This window comes from Sceloporus undulatus, chromosome 1 (genome assembly GCF_019175285.1).
Source record: "Sceloporus undulatus isolate JIND9_A2432 ecotype Alabama chromosome 1, SceUnd_v1.1, whole genome shotgun sequence".
Taxonomy (NCBI): domain Eukaryota; kingdom Metazoa; phylum Chordata; class Lepidosauria; order Squamata; family Phrynosomatidae; genus Sceloporus; species Sceloporus undulatus.
Window position 1 is genome coordinate 49,158,351 of NC_056522.1, and position 21,945 is coordinate 49,180,295.

At 43.3% G+C, this 21,945-nt stretch overlaps 1 long non-coding RNA gene across 1 annotated transcript in view; it reads left to right on the plus strand.

The window, feature by feature from the left end:
- LOC121919458 overlaps positions 1-21,945 on the plus strand; it is a 33,456-nt gene that overhangs the window by 3,619 nt on the left and 7,892 nt on the right. Inside the window, exon 2 of the long non-coding RNA XR_006101483.1 lies at positions 15,138-15,202. This is a non-coding gene — a long non-coding RNA (uncharacterized LOC121919458). The remainder of the gene's footprint in view (positions 1-15,137; positions 15,203-21,945) is intronic.

The following is a 21,945-nucleotide window of genomic DNA, read 5'->3' on the forward strand; positions in this document are numbered from 1 at the left end:
CAGTCCAGCACTAGAACAGACAACTTTACAATTTGAGGGAATAAAATCCTGAAATGCCTGCATTTTCTAAAATAATAGGCCATATTTTATTATCCAGAGACATTTCCATGATGACTGCCAGACTTGGCTGTTATACTCAGACCCATAAATTAGAATCTTGTGATGTCTTTTTAAAAATATACATTTATGGGGTTTATCATTGCTTTGCTGATGAACTGGGCTTTGGTCCACACAGTGCACCATTACATTAGAAACTGATGATAGCATTATTACAGACTTCATACAACATATATGTTTGCCACAGCAGCAGCCTATTCCAGCATTCACTGCAGTTGATGGGGTCACAGAGAGCACCAAGGACTTAGGGTACTTCTAGACAGGGAGTTTCTACTACTCAGAATTAAAAGGCATAGTGCAGCTATTTAGGGGTTTTTAATAGCGTTTCTTTGGCTAGAAAAAGCAGGAGAAACAATAGGAGAACAGAAGAGAGCTGCAGACTTAAAATGTGAATGTCCTATAAACTTTTCCAAGTCAGGCAGCACTAGATGAGATGTCTTCCGCAATACTCAGTGTAGTGAATTGGCCCCGGCATTTTGTCTAAACTTTTAAGGGGCTATCCAAGGTGCTAAGTCCTATACCCCACAATAGTTTAACTCCTTTAAACTTCAGACCAAAACCCAGAATGGATTCAATGTCCTAGTAACATAAAAGTCACCAGCTGCCACCTGTGCAAGGATTTGTCTACTATAAGAGAGGTGGAAGAGATGTCAGCTGCAGGCCTCATGGACTCCCTTAATTGCCCCGAGAGACTGCTGAAGTCCCCAAAGTTCAGCATGCATTTTTAATTTGGCCAAACAGCAATTTAAAACCATCCAAACCACATAAACCTTCTGTTTTTGGTCCCTTTGGCCCCACTGGCAAAACAACAACAACCAAAATTGGCAGTTCATGGAACCAGAATTTTTTTTGCAACATCAGTAATTCCTGGAACCAGGAGTTATGCAACATCATTTTCAGTAGCACCAGAAGTAACAGTATGGTCTGCAGGAAAGGACCCTAAGATGACATTCACAATGGCAACTTTCTGCCTTTGGTGACTTGTTCACTTCTCTTAATACATTTTTACCCTGCAGTACTGCTCCCATTTTATCTTCTCAATGACTTTCTGTGGGATTCAGAGACATAGTCACGTTAGTCTGGAATATTAGTATGTAAAGGATTGTGTAGCACCTTTGAGACTTAATTGTGTGAAAGAGATTGTTGTGTAAGCTTTTTTTAGACTTGGTCTACTTCCTCAGATGCATGCTTCTCAGAAATTAAACCAAGTCAATGAAAGTCAACTTCTGGTGCAATGACTGAACATCTGAGGAAGTAGACTCTGGTCCAAAACACACTTCAGAAATAACCCAGTTTGAGAATGCTTTTAACTGCCCAGGCTCAGTGCTAGGGAATCCTTTGAGTCCATTGTTTTCTGAATAGTGTTTTATGACAAGATTTGGAAGATAGCAAACATGTAAAAGTTTGCTGACATTGCATTATTACAAAGTGTAGTAGTAGCTGGTTTCCTACAGCGTGCTACATCGCCAGATCTTTTTTGTGAAGTAGGCAGGGCCAAATGAAGTAGACTTGAAAACAAGCTAATGGAAATTGTAAGGCATAATGGATGCTGTGAGACTGCATGCCTACAATTATGACCACTTTATAGGACATTTGATTGACAACGTGCTTGATAATACTTTATTAATCGCAGCAGCACTTCAAAGCAGATCATTATCACCCCCCCATTTTGCAGATTCAGTGAGAAACTGGCTTGCCTAAGGCCGCCTTGTGAATTCTTGAGTGGGAGGGTATTTGGTATGGGAGACCAAGGTGGGGAGTGTAGCTCAGTTTAGACATGTCAGGGTTGGATTCAAAGTGTTATACTTTCTCATCATGGGGGTGTGTAGGTCAAGAACAACTATCAAATTGGATGCCTCCAGCAGAGCTGTAGCTATGAGGGTGGTAGTGCTTGTAGATGTTTTGCATTGCTAATCCATTTTCATGTAGGATTGAAAACCTGGAAAGCAGCTGTTGGTCATATTTCTAAATGTAGGGATTTAGTTGGAGCCCTACAGATGAATGGAGCTCACAAACCTTCTGTACACAAATTTAGAGCTATTTAGACCAAGTAGTATAATACCTGGGTGGATGTGGAGGCAGATTTTGTTGTTGTTACTGTGATTTGAGCATTGGGCTATGACTATGGAGATAAGGGTTAGAGTCCTGGCTCAACCATGTAAACCCACTGGATGACCCAGGGAAGTCACACTTCTCAGCCTCAGAGGATGGCAATGGCAAACCCACTCTGAAGAAATCTTGCTAATGATAGGTTCACCTTAGGGTCACCATACCTCAGAAAGGACTTGAAGACACATGACAATACCACATATTGATTTATTTATTTAAAAAATGGAAGTTAGCAGTCCTTGCTGATCAGCTGCAAATGATCCAGAGATTTACCAGCAGATCTTGTAGTATAATCTGACTATCCATGTATTTTACTGGAAAATTCCTTTGTTGGACTGCAGTTCCCAGAATCTCCTGGCCTTGCTGGTTGAAAGACTCTAGGAGTGGTTATCTAACATTTCCAAGCTCTTCAACTGGCATATTTTGTTGTGTGCCTTCCAGTTGTTTCCCACTTATGGCAACCCTAAGGTGATCCTATCATAGGGTTTGCTTGGCAAGCTTTGTTCAAAGGACATTTATCTTTGCTTTCCTCTGAAGCTGAGAGAGTGTGATTTGCCCAAGGTCACATTAAACTAGATAAATCAGTATGCTACAAGGAGCTACTTCCTATGTATGGCTTTGCCTTCTAACCCTTTGAGTCTCCCTGCTTTATTGCAATGCATTTTCCTTAGCCAGCCCAACCTAACAAATATTTATTTAAATGTGGTTGCATATGGCACTGAGCATGGCTCTGTTTTTCCTTTTCCTAGCCTTCAGACTCACCCAGAGATGCCCTGTTTTGGAAATGTTGTTCAGCTTTTCCCTCTTGTTGTCTTTTGAGAGTGAAGAAAAGAAGAGAGAAAACAAGTTTGCCAGTTAGATGCTAACTTTGCAGAAATTGCTATGTGTGTCAGGAATGTGGCACTTACATGCTAAGAATCCCCGTTCTATATTACTTTGGGAGCAGAGAATGTGTATCCTTGCAGAGGTTGTTGTTAGACTGCAGCTCCTATTCACCATATCCAATCTAGCTAGTGGTGAGGAATGATAAGAATGGCAGTCCAAGAACCTCTATCCCCCATCTCCATTCTACATATTAACTTTGAGCAAGTCCACTAAGGTTTTTTTAAATACACACACACACTTTTAAAAGGCATTTATATTGCACCTTTGCTCAATGACCTCACTCAGATAACAAAAAGGAATGAAACAATGTAAAGAGTGAAAATAATTTAGAAAAAAAAAAACCCAAACTGAAACAGCAGACAGAAGAAAGCTTTAAAAGTACAAACTGTGGACGTCTCTTCTGTTTCTTGTCAATGATGTTGATACATTTTGCACACGGACATATCCTGGTGGTAGAATTCAAAGAGATAGCTGTGTTAGTCTGAAAAATCACAATGCAAAGTGGTCTTGTAGCACTTTTGAGACTAACTGAAAGAAAGAAGCTGGTTATATGTATATCCTGCCTCATTCTTGAGAACAAACCAAGCCAGAACAACTTTCTGGGCCAAAGCAAGGAGGCTTTTAATCTGCACACTTATGTTTAAACCCCACAAATAATAATATTGCTCTGCATACTCTACAACTGTCTCAATTCAACAGGGACAGTCTGGATTGTTAGCCTAAATGTGTGTGGCTTGTGGAGCCTACACTGACAGTTGCAATCTATCGTTAATTAATTTGGGGAATATTTAGCTTGGTTGTGTGAGAGGCGGTAACATATGCAGGTACTGAGCACCAGCTATATTGGTAATAACTGACAGAGATAGCAATAGTGTTTACATTTCTATACCACTTATTGAATTCAGCATTCTCTAAGCGGTTTAAATCTGTAAACCAATTGCCCCCAACAAGCTGCAGATCCAAAACATATTGCAGCAATAATCCAGTGTGAGACCGCTTTAACTGCCCTGGCTCAGTGTTAAGGAATCTTGGGAATTGTAGTTTATTGTGGCACCAGAGCTCTCTGATAGAGAAAGCTAGATGTCTCACAAAACTAGTTCCCAGAATTCCCTAGCAATGAGCCAGGTCTCAATCTGGATTATATCTACAGTGCGTTTTGGACCAGAGACTCTAAGCATGGAGAATATGTACTTTTATTAGAAGAAATGTAAAGAACACACACATTAGATAAACTCACTTTCTTACACAGCATACAAAGCTAACCAAATATAGAAAAATGAAAAGAAATAGTAAACATTGAGGGTTGGATAAGGGGTTATATCTCCCAATCCTGAAAATATGGTCCACATAAAACAGGAAAGTAGGAGCAGGACTTTACAACACCTAGACAAGGTGGACTTTAAGGTGGATAAGATCTGGAGTCCCCAGCAATGAGAGGGCAGGAAAGGGGTGTTTAGGAATACGTAAGAGATAAAAGGAGGATTCTGGTCTTGTTTGATCTGGAGAAACAAATCTTTTGGCTTTCAGTTTCCATCACAAATGCAGAGTAGGGGTTGTGTGATAGTGCTCTTCCAGCAAGGTCTTCCATCCCCACACCTTTCCACATGGCTGGGTCTATGTGTCATTCACACTACCTTTTCTAGTGTTATGTATGCCATTGCAACTGCGTTCGCTAATGCTGACACCTAATACAGTGGTCTCTTCCCTTACATGGGGGATCTGTTCTGGACACACACACCCTGCATAAGGGAAAAACACACATGCTTGAGCCCCATTAAAAACAATGGAGCTTGTGCATGTGGCACAGTGCAGCATATGTGCCGTGGGCATGCACACCATTGTTTCCTCCTTGCTTCAGCGTAAACTGAAAGCCACGTATGGCATGCCCACATATGGTGCACTGTATAACATCAAACTATAGATGGATTAATAAATATATTAGGAGATGTTCAGATGCTTACACAGCTAACTTTTTTAGATGCTTGACACAAGTCCCTGCTTTTCACTCCTCCTACTTTCCTTCTTTGTCCCCAGCTTACTTCAGTTACTACATAGAATCACAGAATCATAGAATCACAAAGTTGGAAGAGACCACAAGGGCCATCCAGTCTAACCTTCTGCCATGCAGGAACTCACAATCAAAGCACCCCCGACAGACGGTCATCCAGCCTCTGTTTAAAAACCTCCAAAGAAGGAGGTTTCTCTCCTTCTACCACACTCTGAACTGTACCACACTCCGAGGGAGTGTGTTCCATTATCGAACATCTCTTACTGTCAGGAGGTTCTTTCTAATGTTAAGGTGGAATGTGAGAACAAACTGAACTCAAAGCAGAAAAAACAGTTTGCATTCAGTTAAGTCAGCAGTGGGGAGAGGAGAGGAGGGGGAAGAATCTTCCCTGTAGATACAGGCAAAAGAAAACTGCTGCAGCCTCTCCCAGCCTGTGTGTTCATCCTCATTAACAATTTTTGTAATCTCGACCACACTAAAGTTGCTCAACCAGACATGTTCAACACAGGAGGGTATATTTTGCTATGGTGTATATTTAATTTGAAGAGCCTATGAACAGCTGGGACCTACTGCACAGACAGGAGGCAGACTTTTTTTTTCTGTTAAAAATGGTACAGTGTAGTTGTTTATAGGAAGTTGTGTAAATTTAAGAGCTGCTGACTTAAATGAGTCCCTGTTTTCCAAGGAAGGGGACTGGGACTGAAAACCCACTCAAAGCTGCTCTCTATCTTTGGGCAAGTCAAACAGTCTTCTATGCCCGGGGTTACTTTATTGCAAGATTAATGACTTTGCATTGCCATATAGAGGTGGAGTGGCACAATTAATTTTTCAAAGAGCTCTGAACAAAGGGACCTATTAGAGCACAAAGTTGTGTTGTTAATTACACACCTCTCATCTCAAGTATTTTAATAAACTCTCTTTTGCAGCAAGAATTATTAGGTTCCTCTCAACAGACACATCAGCTATTCCTTCCAGTTGGCAAGTATAGGTCACTTCAGCATGTGGTCTGTCTGAATAGGAACCTGAAAAATCAGCATTTCCCTTCACAGCTTGTATAGTAAATAAAGAAACACTTGTGACCCTATTATCTTTAGATGTGACTAAACGCTACAGTTTCCTGCATGTGACTCAGTGATGTATATTGAGTACATTAGTTTCTGCAAAGGAAATACATTTTCCTAGAAGGTTCTAAACAACTGGTGCAAACACAATCTGTGAAAATTGAGAACAGAAATGGGGGGGAGAGAACAGGACATTTATTTATATGTTGCGTATCTTTTAACATTGTAATATAAATTCAGTAGCATATTTAATCACTCTGTAAAATTAGGAATGTGCTTCCCATTATGAGTGCCATTGATATCAGCAACCTTGTGACAATCCCTTTATTTTACTCTTGCCTTTCCCAATCTGCTGCCCTTCAAGCATGTTAAGACTACAGTTCCCATCATTCATTTCCCATGGTTGTTGGGAGCAAATCTGGAGAGCCCTAGTTTGCAAAATGTTATATTATAGAGAAAGTGTTTTTGTACCATCCAGAGCAGCTCGCAATAATTAGCCACAGCAATAAACAAAAGCTATTAAAACAGTACATAGTTTGAGCTTTTTAAAAATATATATACTAAACACTCTTTTTTAAAAGGCCTTTTAAAACCAGCTAAAAACAATCCTTAAATATTAGTTTACAAATTGAGAGAAAGTCAGGACATGAAATAGATACAAATTAACAAGATGCTGTTCTGTATCAGAAGCTTTGACACAGCTTCTGGCCTCTTTAAGATGTGTGTGTCATTTAAAAGCATACCTCCAAAGTGACCTGAAGCAGATTTATTTTGGCCTATCTGTTCGGGCCCAATGGTTAGCAAAATAGAAAGCAGCAGGAAAAGAGGAAGACCACATTCCAGATGGATAGAGTCAATCAAGGAAGCCATGACTCTGTGGCTGCAAGACCTGAACAGGGCTATTGATGACAAGAGAGTCTTGGAGATGTCCCTTTTATAGGGTTACCATAAGTCAAAGTTGATTTGAAGGCGGTTAACACACACACACAGTTCATTGAAAATAATGACCATAGATGATTTACCTTTAAAGTACACAATGAAGACATTGAAATCCTTCAAGATTTTCCATACCTTGGCTCAGTCATTAATCAGAATGAAGACTGCAGTCAAGAAATCAAAAGATTAGGGAGCTGTCCACAGGGCCCAAAGGCTCATGTTCTCCCCAGCCTCACATTGTCCGGTTTGGATGATGCAGGCCAATACCTCCAGGCTGGGATGCGGCAGACTAGATGCCGATCCAGTGATTCTGGTCCAATCTTTGCATAAAGTGGCCTTCACCATTTGCTCCTGAGTTTCTAGAAAACTCCACAGCAGCACCCAGGAGACTGGACAGCCACATACACCATTATCTTCCTCTGTCATCACTGCTATTGAGAAGGTCCTTGTCACTGCATCTGATGTGGAAATGGGGCTCTTGGCCACATGGTTGCAGCCAGGAGCCCTGTTTCCACATCAGATTCAGGAAATGGGGGTCTTCTCAGTAGGGAGAGTGGTGGACGAAGGTAAGGGGTGTGTGCTGATAGCGAGTTTGCCTCTTTAGAAGTCCACAGTATTTGTAGATCTCTTCTCTTCAGGCAGGTGTGTAAACACCTGCCTGTCTCTGTGTCAGTCCAGGAACTGACCCAGATTAGGACTAGGTCAGGATAGAACAGGCTTGGCCTGGCTGCTCCGCTCCTAGGACTTGGAAGGGCAGCTATGAAGGAACTAGACAAGATCCCAAAGTCATAGTGTAATGATAGATTATTGAATACTAAAATTAGAATTGTCCATGACATATTTCCACTTTTAATGTATGGTTGTGAAAGCTGGACAGTGAAGAAAGCTAATAGGAAGAAAATCAATTTGAGAAGTGCGGCTAGAGAAGAGTTCTGCAGATATTGTGGACTTCTAAAAAAAAACGAATAAATAGGCCCTAGAGCAAATCAAGGTGGAACGCTCCCAGAAGCCAAGATTACTACACTGAGATTGTCACAATTTGGCCATATTATGAGAAGACATGACTGGTTAGAAAAGACAATAATGGTTAGCAAATGGTTAGAAGGCAGTAGGAAAAGGGGAAGACCACATTCCAGATTGATAGACTCACTCAAGGAAGTCACGGCTCTGAGTCCGCAAGACCTGAGCAGGTCTGTTGATAGTAGGATGACCTGGGGGGGGGGTCTCTCATTCATGGAGTTGCCTGTAAGTGAAGATTTGCAATTGACAACAAAAACTGAATAACTTCACCAATGACCCCTCTCCCTGACGCTCAGAACCAGCTGCCTGAACTGCCCACCTCCCTCTGCATAATGATAGGGCAGCTTTCTGCTGGAGGGATGAATCATCTTGCCTGGGAACTCTGATGGCTTTCACATTCCTGCCATATTTTTGCCACAGAAAACACTTTGGAGCAATTAGCCATCCATTGTCCAAACAAAAGAATGGTTTGGCCAGGAATGGTTACACCACAGACACATTCCTGCCTTTCTTGTGCTTCAGTTTTCCAAACACATGTGTTGCAAAACCTGTTCAAATACTATAACTTTAGTCAGGATTCCCTAGCTGGTCTTCAGGTTTCACGGAACTGTTGTCCCCACAAGTAATGTTTTCAAGTTCTGTGAAACACTGATGGGATAAACAGAAGCTGACTGCACTGCAGAAATAATGCAGCTTGACACCATTTTAAATGTCATGTCACCATGCTATGGAATTCTGAGATCTGTACTTTGTTGTGGCACGAGAGCTCTCTGACAGAGAAGGCTAAGTATCTCACAAAACTATACATCCCAGAATTCCATAGCATTGAGCCCTGGCATTTAAAGCAGTGTCAAACTACATTATTTTTGCAGTGCAGATCAGACCAAAGAGGAACATAGCTGCCCAGCATTTCATTGATCAGGGCCATTTCACACTATACAGTTATAGCATCATGATTCCCCTTTTACTGCCATGGGATTTGCAGTTCTGGGAGGGGCCAAAGAGCCAAGTGTCCCCCCCCTCCCCAAATTACACAGGAGGCAGCCATGACAGTTAAAGTTCACACATAATGCTGTGATTGTGTAGTTTAAAAGGGCCCTAGGAAACGTGTGCTTCCCATGCTGTATGCATAGGCTACCATAACTTCCCCACAATGGAAAAAGGGCCATGAGTTGTGTTGGATTTAGGGGGCATTCTCACTTACGATTTATAATGATTTTAAATACAGCGGTTCATTATAAAGTGACTTAAAATACAGCGAGTTTTATCCCACTTTTCAAATCGCTTTATCTTCATCGTTCCCATTTATTTAACATTTTATTTTGATTCGCTGTAATTGTCCTGGTTTTGTTCCCATTCATGGATGAATCGGTGTATATTTAAACCAGTTCTGTTACTTTTTCGTTCACATTCACTTGTTTCGGCTGTCAATCAAAGCGACGTCATCATGACATCACAATAATTCGGAGTAACATGCACCGATGTATCCTGTACCTGCGTTCCCACTACCTGACTCCTTCTTGTCTGCGGAGATGCAACAGAAGAGCCTCGGATGCAGATGATTTTCATTGGCTGCTGCCCCTCCAAAAAATCTCTCCCCAAATCTCCAAGCCAGAAGGATGGAGGAACTTCCCCCAGCCTCTCTGGGGTCTTTCTTCCAAGGCAGCCAAGCAGAAGTGCTTTGGGGAGGCAGGCAGTTTTCTCTCTCCCTCAACCAGCCTTCCCCACGAATAACAAAAGTAAGAGAGGGAGAGAGAAAACTGCCTCCCCAAAGCACTTCTGCTTGGCTGCATCCGAGGCTCTTCTGTTGCGTCTCCGCAGACAAGAAGGAGCCTTATTCATCCTCTTCTGTGTCTCCCCATATTAACTGCCATAACTCAGTTCTAGGGAATCCTGGGAATGGTAGTTTATTATGGCACCAGCACTCTCTGGCAGAGGAGGATAAATGTCTCACAAATATAACAGTTCCCATAATTCCTTAGTACTGAGCCAGGGCAGGTTAAGTGGTCTCAAACTGTATTATTTCTACAGTGGGTCTTGAACTACAGATGAGGTTTTTTTCATAACTTAAAAAAGTTGTTACTTTATAATTCACCTTGGTGGGGTACAGACCGCCGCTTTGCGGCGGTCTGCCGCCGCCGCCAATAGGTCCGCAGGGGAGCCGGAGCCTTCAGACGGCCCGACTCCCGCGCGGACCGAAAAAAGAAGCTCCAAAATGGAGCTTCTTTTAGCGTCACAAGCGGCGCGACACGTCTGGACGCTGTGCGTCCAGTACGTAAAGATGGCGGCGCCCGTATGAACAGGGCGCCGCCATCTTGTACATATTCAATAGTACTAGGGTTAGGGGGGTGCGGAAGCACCGCCCCTTCCTAACCCTAGTACGTATTGTATACGTACTATTTGGCGGTCTGTAAACCGCCCTTAATACACACACACACACACACACACACACACACACAAATATACATTCATATGTGTATATATACATGCGTGCAAACACACACACACACAAGCTGCCTTGCTGTCCCTGGGAGAGACGTCTTAAAGGGATACACACACACCTCCCTGGCCCAGCCTCTCTCCTCCTCTTTGCAGCCTGGCTTATGGACTCTGCGTGAATGAGTGTGTGGTTTTGGACTGTGCAAAGGGAGAGAGAGGGCATTTTGGAAGTCCTCCTGGATGGGGGGAGCAATGGAGGACATGCCTTGGGAAAGGAGGGCATGGAATCAGGCTGGCTTATGGACCCAGCCTCCTCCTCCTCTCTCCCTCTCTCTCTCTCTCTCTCTGTGTGTGTGTGTGTGTGTGTGTGTTTGGAAAATCGGATCAAGGAGGAGAAGGCAGTGGGTTTAAGTGGCTAGAGACTCTGCATCCAAAGCCCAGGGTTGGAAAATCAGATCAAGGAGGAGAAGGCAGTGGGTTGAAGTGGAATACACACACACACACACACACATCCAGGGTTTCCTATGTCTCCCCAGATTCCGTTTGGGAAAGAGAGAAGGAAAGGCTCTATTTCCCCCCAGATTGCTGTGCATCCACCCTCTCCTCCATTACAAATGGTGTTCAATGGCTCTCCTCACACAGAGGGGAGGTTGCAATCCACCGGGGGAAGCCTTTAAGAGTCCTTTGACAGATGCAGGTGCTTGAGTGGCCAGGACTTTAGGCACTTAACGTGCTGAAGAGATTAAGCGCCTGTAAACCATTAAAAAAATTAAAAAATTAATAATCCTTATCTCTTATCAAAAGACCGCCGCGGACAAAGGGGTGAGGGAAGCAAAGATGGTGACAGCGACGACGGATGGGGACAGAAAGGGCGACTCCCCCAAGCCAGCCCATCACGCTCTGCTCCTCCCATCCAGTTAACCCGATTTCAGAGGTGGATCGTTCCTATTTAAATACTCCTATTCCTGTCCCGAATCAAGGGAAAATTGTAGGTTCGACCCTTCTGTTTTTTTAATCCGGTATATAAGCCCTTAACACGGATTAAATAAAAACCCGGGTTAAGATTCAGATTTTAGTGGGAACAATTGTGGGTTAATCTAGAACTGTTCTAGAGTTAATTTGGTTCCTAATAGGAACGCTATACCTTGAATTCGATTTGTAACCCGGAGTTTAAGCCAGTGAGAATGCCCCCTTGTCCTAGGGAAGCGGTTCTGCCCTCCAGATATTTTGGACTGTAACTCCAAGAAGCCAGCATGGCTAGCAGCCAGGGATTTGAGGTGTCAATGCCCCAGACATCTGGAGGACCAAAGGTTCAATCATCCTAAATCCTGTTTTTAGTTCTAGCTACGGTAGACCCAATGACTCAGTTGGATTTTCCTAAGCCTTGATTCATCACACAACAATTGAATGAATGAGTCTACTTTAGTTGGAACTAGCCAACAGGTTGACAGCCGCAGCCTGATTCTGGAAGGCAACATTTACTTCCTAGCTTAGAGCTTAGAGCATTTGTTAAAAACTACCCCACAAACCAAAAATGCAACCATTTAAAAATTGAACAACAATAAAAGAAACAAAAGCTTAAAAGCTGCATAGAAATAATCACAAAGAAGAAAAACAGCTTAAAGCTAAGGCAGATAAACCAGGGAAAACAAAAATGTCTTTGCCTGATGCCAGAATTACACCAAGGCAAAAACCAGGCAACCCTCAGCTTTAAACTGCAGTAGGTTTGTTATTGTTGTTTGCCGTCAAGTCATCCAACTTATGGTAACCCTAAGGAGAACCTGTCATGGGGTTTTCTTGGCAAGATTTGTTCAGAGGAGGTTTGCCATTGCCTTCCCCTGAGGCTGAGAGAATGTGACTTGCCTAAGGTTACCCAGTGGGTTTCATGGCCAAGCTGGGAATTGAACCCTGGTCTTCAGAGTCATAATCCAACACTCAAACCATTATACCACACTGCGTATATGTGGAGAAAGTCAGTCCTTTATATACTGAGTCTCAAAGGATCTGAACATCAAAACCCTCATTTTGAGCTGTGCCCAGAGTTCTCTACCAGCTGTGCAATGACCAAACATCCCTTCAAATCCACCATTGAAGCTGCAGCAGCCCTCCAATATAGCAATTAAAAAGTGGTGGGTAGGGGTGAAGCAGCATCCAACTATGTTTCTATAGTTGGATCTGCAGCAATGACATCCTCTGGGATCTCAAGAAGACTCCAGGAGGATCTCAAGGATACCTGTCAATGTGGATGCAGCTATACAAACATAGAATCAGACTAGGAGTGGAGATGAAGATAGAAATGTTATGGGTCAATGTAAGACCTGTACTTGAACTCACGGCTTGCCTGCTGTGGCATCCCTCCAGAGTTAAAATGGATGCCTCCAGCCCGCCTTTTCGAAGCGGCATGTACCACACATTGGATTCATTTAAAGTATTTTTATATAGTCTGCCTGCCTCATATGTGGGCTTGCTGTACATGGACTTGAGCTCATGCAGACGGCAAGCCTGGGGAGACAAAATGGTGCATGCAGGAGCATTGAAATCAATGGGACTTGAGGTCTCATGGTTTTTCCCATATGTGGGGGATGGTGGTGGTCTGGAACAGATTACCTGAGTATACATTCCCATAATATTTATTATGGGTTGCAATCCCCTCACAACAACAACAACAATAATTCTTACCAGCCTCTCCCCCAGTCTTGAGGTGGGGTACAACATCCATTAAAAAACATAAGATCATTTAAACGCTGTAAAAACACTGTTAAATGCTATTAAAACACAGAAGCACAGAACACATTAAATCATCCAGCATAAATTAAAATATCCAATTTTAAAATGTATAGTTTAAAAGTGACTGGGAAAGCCTGCTGGAAGAGATGGGTCTTTAATAATCCTTTATATTCAGACAGCATATTCAGCTGTGTTCTGTTTACATCAGGTGAAACTGAGCAGTGTTTTCATTTGGGGGGGGAAAAAACAAGACAAAGAAGATGTTGATGAATTCTCTCTATCGTCTATTAGTATTTCAGCATTTTCTCCGTACAGTGGCCCTGCTACTTCCCTGTTCTTTCTCAAAGCCAAAAACAGAAAAGAAAGGAAGGGGCAAAACAAAAACAAAAAACACGTTTAACATCTCTTGCAAACCTGAGCTTTAGCCCTCCTGATTTCTCCCTACAAGTGCTGGCTGTTTCTTTGTATTCCTTTTGAGGATTTCCCTCTGCTTCCATTTCTTTGTTGTTTTATGCCTTCAAGTAGCTTCTAACTTATGGTGGCCCTAAAGCCACAATAGGTTCATGGGGAGGGGGGGAAGTTCTTAGCAAGATTTGTTGGGGGTAGTATTATCTTTGGGCCCATTCAGACTACCATTTAACCCAGTTCAGGATTCGAAATTTGCACGTGAAGTTCATACTGGGCCCGATTCTGTCACAATCCATGTCGAGGCTTGCACAAGGAAATGCCCCTTATCCCGGGGGTATCCAGAATTGGGCTAAAATCCATCTTTTCTCAAAAGACCCGGGTTCTACAAAATATGAACTTGCCCCTGATCGTGATCAGGGCAAATTCAGGGGGATTAGGGTCAGAGGGCAGGCAGAGGTCAGAGCATTCCTCCCCTTATCTGAAGGGAGGGGAAGGAAGGGAGGAGGAGGAAAGAGCCGAAGTACTGGAGGCTGAGAGGAGGCAAAAGGGGAATCAGGGTGACTTTTGGGCTGCAAAGGGCTGTACGAGGGGGGGGGGATAGTGAATAAAGTGAGGAAGGAGAGGAGGGAGGGAGGCCATGGGAAGAAGGGAGCCATGGAGGGCATTCTCTAACGGACGCAGGAGGAGGAGGATGAAGGAGCCAGGGCAGCTTGGGAGGGGAGGGTCGGAGGGAAGAGGAGGGAGGAGGAGGATTGCCAAGGGAAATTGGGCTGCGGCGGCCAAGCGGAGGAGGGATGTAGGGAAAACAGGCTGTAAAATATCAGGCTTTTATTTTTGAAATTTATGCGCATGATTTTTTGGGTGACATTTGTGTGCTTGCTTGTGCTTATTTCCTCTTGCTCCTGGATTATTATTATTATTATTCTTATTATTATTATTATTATTATTATTAGTGTATGAGGATGCTACAGTCAGAATGCCTGCGCTGCATTTCCCTATTATCCCAATTGATTCCATGGGTCAGTTGGAACTGACAGGTCACTCTCTCTCAGCCTCAGTGGAAGGCAATGGCAAACCTCCTCTAGTAGGAGGGAAAGGGTCAGTTCAGGTCAGGTCACAGGCAGGGCATGAACGGAGCTCCCATCAGGCACCTTCCCCCCTTTTATTTTTTAAATTATTTTTGACTAAAATTGTGCATTTTTTATTTATTTATTTTGCTTGAGGCAGATATTAAATAGATCGAACATGGCTAGCTGCTTGTTCACTTTCACTTCTATTTGCTTGCTTCCAGCAAAGGGAAATGTTGCAAATGGGCTAGACTTTTTTTCCTTTGGAATCAATCCTTACAATTTGAATGTTCATTTGTTGCTCTTGTAAATTAGGCATTTGGCAAACGATACATGCTTTTGCAAGGAATTCAGGGATAGCCCTGAATTGTTTTAAAAGCAAAAAAGAATGCATGGCAGTCGCATCCTTTTCTGGCATTGCCGAGGTGAGGAATTTATTATTATTATTATTATTTATTATTATTATTATTATTATATTATTATTACCTGTGTATGAGGCATTCTGAGGTGGCAAGGAGTGTTTGGGATACAGGATGCATTAGCTTGCATTTTGGCAGTTGAAAATGGGGCCAAGGGCAGATTCATACCCTGCACTGACCCAAATGCCCCCCCCCACACATACCCACACAAAAGAGATTTTAAATTTTGACAAAATGTGCGCACTTTGGGGCATTTTGTGCGTGGCTCTTTAAAAAAAGGAGGAGGAGGACACTTCCAATGCCCCTGCAAACATCACCTATGACGATTGCTTGATTGACGCAGGCGCCTTTAAGTTAACCCCAATAAGGCATTCGGGTTAAAATGGCCCTCAAATCTAGTGGGCACTCACTAACGGAGAGATTCGGGCGGAGAGGCATCCGGATCTACCCAGTTCCACCCACGTTAAAAGGGCCAGTTGGGAATGGGGCCTTTGCCTCTCTCTGCAGCTGAGATGCAATTCACCTAAGGCCACCCAGGGGTTTCCATAGCAGAGCAACAGATTCAACCCTGCTGCTCTCCACTCAAACCATTGCACCATGCTGCCTTTCTAATGCCCTGTTTAAATCTCAGCTTGTCTACATCCATCCTGCTGCTGTGTGGCCTAATTATAATTACATTTCAAAATGTGTCTTTCTCTTATAATTGCCATGTTCTATTCTGTTTGTTGTACTTAGTTTAAATTACAGTGTTTAATTACTTGGGCTATCCTCAGAAGTTCCAGGATGTAAGCCAAGAAACTCTTCATTCTCTCTAGATGTCATTTACATACCGTTTATTATTTTACTGTAAACAGTAAGCAGAACTCTTATTGCCAGAGATTACGTTAAATTATTATTTATATTATTTCTCTACCACCACCACCACCCCACACACACACACAAAAAGGGAGATGGAGAAGCTCCAATTTAGATTCAAATGTTAGAATGGTATCCTGAATGCTACTCAGCTTTCCCAAATCTAGGGGCCTTCCGTTTATGTTGCACATAAACCTCATCTCCTTCAGCCTGCAGTTCGATCTCACACAACATACAGTCAGTCTCCTGTATCTACCAATTCTGCATTTCCAGATTCCTTATCCATAGCTTTTTAAACAAATTAATCCAAAAGCAAACCTTGCTTTTTTGCATTTTATTTACGGGTACCATTTTACCTTGCATATGTGGACTGAGCATCCACGGATTTTAGTATCCACTGGGAGTTCTGGAATCAAATCCCAGTAGATTACTGAGGATCCAGTGTACATACGTTAAAAAGTGCCTGTTATAAACGACCTACTGTACATTTACTTCAGTGTGAAACAGGCCTATGACCCTTAGAAATTTAATATAAAGAAGGCTAGGAGAACATTTTTAAAAAAAATAAATAAAGCCAGTATACACAAATGGAAATACAGCAGTATTGCTACTTTAGAAAAACTATTAAAATGTGTCTATTAAGATGGGATGTGTGTGTGTCTTAGTCATCCCCTAGAGATCTAGCTAGCACTTAGCACATCTCTTTAACTGCATGTGCAAATTAAGGGAAGCTGTATTCAGTGATAATCCCATTAGGCTCGTCTTGTTCAGCCGAGTAACTATTTTTTCCACAAGTGTCCGTGGTGCGAAGAAAGCCCAGCCTTTTCTCCTGTTGCGTTTCTCATTTTGCTAGACTATGAAAGAAAGAACCCCACTCATTGCTGGTGGGCTGATACGGAACCGCACATCGGGTTGAAACCTTCTTTAGCCCACCTGATGAGCCGGCCATTACATGCCACAACTCCCTGCTATGCTATCTGCCTTAGCAGATTGTTTTTCAGAAGAACGCCGAGGTATAAAATTAGATGCTCTCTCTTCATGAGTGGCTATATTTAGGATGGTGAGCCTATAAAAAACATTCTTGCTTGCATCTTTAGGAAGCATTTATATATTTTTGCATTGTATTATCCAGCTGGGAAGAAGCACCCATTTCCAGTAGGCACAAGGAGACTTTATGGAAAGGACATCAAACAAATAAAAACTGCATGTGCTTGATCAGTATGACTGAAAAGCAATTTCTCAAAGATTTAAATGAATTTTCGCCCTCTCTTTTTCTCGCCACTGACCCCACTCATGTTTATGTGGTGTGCCATTGGAAGATGTTTTAGCGCGCTTCTACAAATGCTTTTCTGTTTTACCCTTCTATTTGCCTCCTTCACCTGTCCCATCGAATCTCAGGAATCGATCGAGTTGTGAGGAGACTTCATGCGGGTCATCCCATCCACCACCCGCTGCCCTGCGTAGGACTTACACAGATGGCCCATGCAGCCTCTGTTTCAAGACCCTCCAATGAGAGGACTCCCACCACTTCTCCAAGGGGAGCCTTGCTCCACTGCTTGACAGCTCTTACTGTCATCGGAGTCGTCTTCCTTAATGTTTAGTGCTCGAACTCTCTTTTCCTGTAGTTTGCCATCCATTAGCTCTGTGTCTTATTCTTCTCTTCGCCATGCAGAAAACAAGCTTGCTCCATCCTTCTCTTGGTGGGGAGTTGGGGAGAAGCCTTTGCTAGCCAGTTAGGAGGGACATGCCAAATTACTCTTGGATTAGGATGGCTCTATAATAGTGTTTCCCACGTTCTTACTTTTTAAAACCTGGGCCATGGGTCTTTAACGAGCGGGGCCCTAGCTCGCGGAAATTCCCCTATGGCATATTTGGCATTTTTCTTGTAGGCCAACTACAAAATATTTTCTCACTATGGGGAGAATTCAGGGCTCTGGCGTCTGTAGGGGTGTGGGTTTGCTTGTGGATTTGAGGAGAATGATGAGGGGACGATCTGAGCCACAGACATTAGAGTTCTCATCCACTGTCCTGCCCTAGCGGTTCGCCGCTAAGTCCGGCCCTCCCAGCCCTGGGACAAATCGTAGGACACATGCCTGTGAACCAACATCTTGTTTGATGTAGGACAACATTCTTTTTCTTTAATGCGAGGACACGCCATAAAAAATTGATGATTTTTTAAAAATGTTCTGCTTTATAACATGCATGTTTCTTCGGCCATAATCAATGGAAGGCCATTTTTGGCATTATTTCCTGACGAGATGGCCGAGAAATGCCGCCTTCCCTTTCTGGCCATCCCCCCCTCCCCCCCCCATTCCCAACAGTCTACATTGTGGCCACGACCATGGCTTTACTTAACATGCCGCCTCTTGCCTATTTCATGAGACTTTTTCCATAACCCAAACCCCTTTATTGTTGGTTCTTAACACTTGCCATGCGTTTACTCGGCTATTGCCTATTTGCAATCATGTTTATATTGGTTGGTCTTTCATCAAAAAGTGGGATTTAGCCATTTCAGTGTTCTTTTGGCACCCACTATACTTCTAGACAGTGTGCTACTTGCGTCAAGGGACTGTTGGTTTTTCTTCACTGCGCTCATTCGAGCTTGCTAAAATTCACAGCAGTTTACCTCTGGACCATGCACCTTCAGTCCAGGCTTTGCCTGATACTCAATATCACCATTAAACGAACCCCAAAAATACACGAGAAAAGCGCACTTTTGGTAACCTGTCACCACTCTCTCTGCCCTTCTGAAACAGTGCCTGCTTACCTCTCACGCTGAACTATATCCTCTCATCCTCATATAATCATACAACCACCACCACCACACTATCATTGTCAAGGGAGACTTGTTAGCATTAAAAGCATGCAAAATAAAAATTTAAAAAACTTGAGGCCTCTGCCACTTACTACCTCCTCCTCCTCCTCCTCCTCCTCCTCCTCCTCCTCAAGGCTATGGAATCCTGGGAACTGTAGCTCTGTGGACCATTCAGCCTCCTTTTGTCAAGAGAGCTCTGGTGCCACAAGAAATTACAATTCTCAGTATCTCATAGCACTGAGCCATGGATGTTCAAGGGGAGGTCAAACTATTTCTGCAGCCTTTTGCCTACCCCAAAGCCCTTCCTATTTACAAGCAAGGCAAAAACTCTTCCTTCACTAAGCCATTGAAAACCAACCCAAGTGGAGGGCTGGTTGCTTCTTTCCCATTGGTCATCTTCGGGAGAAATTTGCATATTACAAGTAAAGGTGTTTAGGGCCTCAAAAATGATCCTGTGATAAAGAATTACAAGAATACCGACGCGGTATACATTTAAAAGATGAGGTGTTTAGACTCCCAGTGAAACATGAACGATTTATGGCCTTTTTTTCTTTTCTCACTGTAGCCTGGATGGTAATGCCTGTTGCAGGGTATATATACCGATGTGGGTGGGCAAAAGCTCTGAGTGGCGGGTGTCCCGAAGACCTGCTCTCTAGGCTACGCCACGCAGGGAGGTGGGGAGGGTGGTGCGCAGCCATGCAGGGAGGTAGGGAGGGCGGGGCGGGGCTGCACTGGGAGGCGGGGAGGGTGGGGAGGGGCTTCCCCCTTCGTCTCCTCCGCCCCAGGCTGTGCGGCCCTCTTCTTCCTCCTCCGCTCGGTGGAGGAAGAGGAGGGCAGCGCAAGCACTGCAACCGGGGTTCTCCCGGTTTTTGGCGGCACCCGGGATGGGAGGGGCCCCGGGCCGCCAAAACCAGGATAATCCCGGTTGCAGCCGGGTTACGGCAACCCTAGCCCTGCCCCAATGACACTGGTTTAAGAATAGAAGCATACCGGCTTGGCATTATTTCTTATCACATATTTACCCACGATAACACTTTGGTGATCTGTTTTCTGCACTGCCAAATGTTGCCTTCCAGGAAGAAAGTGGGAGAGACAATTGATGGTGGCTGCCAATCACCTCTGTAAGCTGGCTGCTGTGTGAATGGACACACAGCAGCCAGCTTTGGGAAGGTGTTGCCAACTGTGATCATTGTGAGGAGGAGGGAGAGAGAGAGAGAAAGAGAGAGGAGCAGAATCACACCCACTCACACCACATAACTGCCTCAGAAGTAGAACTGCAGTGATAGGGACTTACCACACAAAGACAGTAATGGAATTGCAGCAAGATTAAGAGCCTGTTGACAGATTTTGCCCATTGATGAAAAGGTGGTCTACTGTAACAAATGGAATTCAGAGCAGCAGCATGATGGACATGATGTCATATGATAAATACTGGCCAAAGACACTTTTATCCTGTTAAAATTCTACTTTTCTTGTGTGATAAGGCCTTTTATACATAGCTTTTTCATGCTCTGATGTCATCTTATAGATCCTTCCACAAGAGAAGGTAAGAGGATATGGTGTTTACATGGGAAGCAGCTAGATATCTACATGCCCTACAGGATTTCCCCCATGTCAGATCTAACAGACCATGATGAAGCAGCAGCTATACCATATGATCAATGTAAGGATCTGAGCCCGCAAAGCAAATACCCATACCGCTGCCATATATTTTAGTAAAAGATGATATCCTCTGGATGAGTGGAGAGTCATTGAAGTGTGCAATATCTTGCACCAAGAGCTTATTATGCTAGGACAAACTAGCATGTTCATGCACACATCTATCATGCCATAAGGGAGGAATTTGGAGGGGTTCTGTACATAGGTCTATGTGTCTTCCAGACCTCCAATTCATGCACTGAATTATTTCTCTTGAACATCAGAAGTAGAAAATTGATTTGTGGAAATACTAGAAGACCACTCAGACACAAGGTGTGGTTCCTACAAGGACACCATATATTTGTACAGTACACCATCTTGCATGACAAAAAGACATATGAGCTCATTGTCATGCGCTGTGTCAACATGCAAGAAAAGATCCTAACTCAACTTGACTTTCCATTCCCAGCTCTGTAACCCTCCTAGGTAATAATTTTCCGTTATCCATAGGCACTGTCCATACATCAGAACATTGATTTTCCAGGTCTCCAGTTCATATGGAAAACAACTACAAATAGCAGAGGCTCTCCCTTTTCAGAGTCATTCCATGTGTGGAGGGTAACAAAAGTGATGACAGAGGATGGTGGAGATAAGGATCTCCATTTCTCCTCCTGATGCACAACATGAAAATAATGAATGAATAGGGCTATAGCTCTATGGGCATGTGTGCACATTCCTTGTGTGACAGAGTACATGCCTTTTTTTTAGTCATTGCCATGGGGTTTTCTTGGTAAGTTTCTTGCCAATGGGGTTTTCTTCCTACAGAAGACATCTCTTTTGTTAGAACTCATTCTCTATTTGATGGGCTGTGTAGTCCAAGCCTGGGCTTGAAATGAAGACTCATCAAGGAGGGAGAGTAAAGGGCTTGACGTTGCCTATGAACAGGTCACCCATGGACAGTAGTCTGAGCAGGCACATAGGTGACCTGATGACAATGTTTCCACTGTGCTAAGATGCATTGTAAGAGAGCCAGCATGGTACAGTGGTTTGAGCGTTGATCTATCACTCTGGAAACCAGGGTACGAATCCCAGCTAGGCCATGTAAACTCACTGGGTGACCTTGGGCAAGTCACATTCTCTCATCCTCTGAAAATGGCAAGGACAAATGCCCTCTGAAGAAATTTTCAAAGAAAACCCCATGATAGGTTCAGTCAGAAATGACTTGAAAATGTTAAGGAAAAAGCAACATGGGATATACAGTGAAAGAAATAAAACTTGTATGTGAGAGTCAGGGTGACTCAGCAAAAGCAATTAGGAGCCACACAGGTGTAAAAGGTAATGCAATTAGCAAGTCCTAAATGCCAAGGACAGAAATGCAAAGTGGATAATTGAACACACCTGAGAATTGTTAAAGTGGACAAGGTTGAGATGATGAAATCAT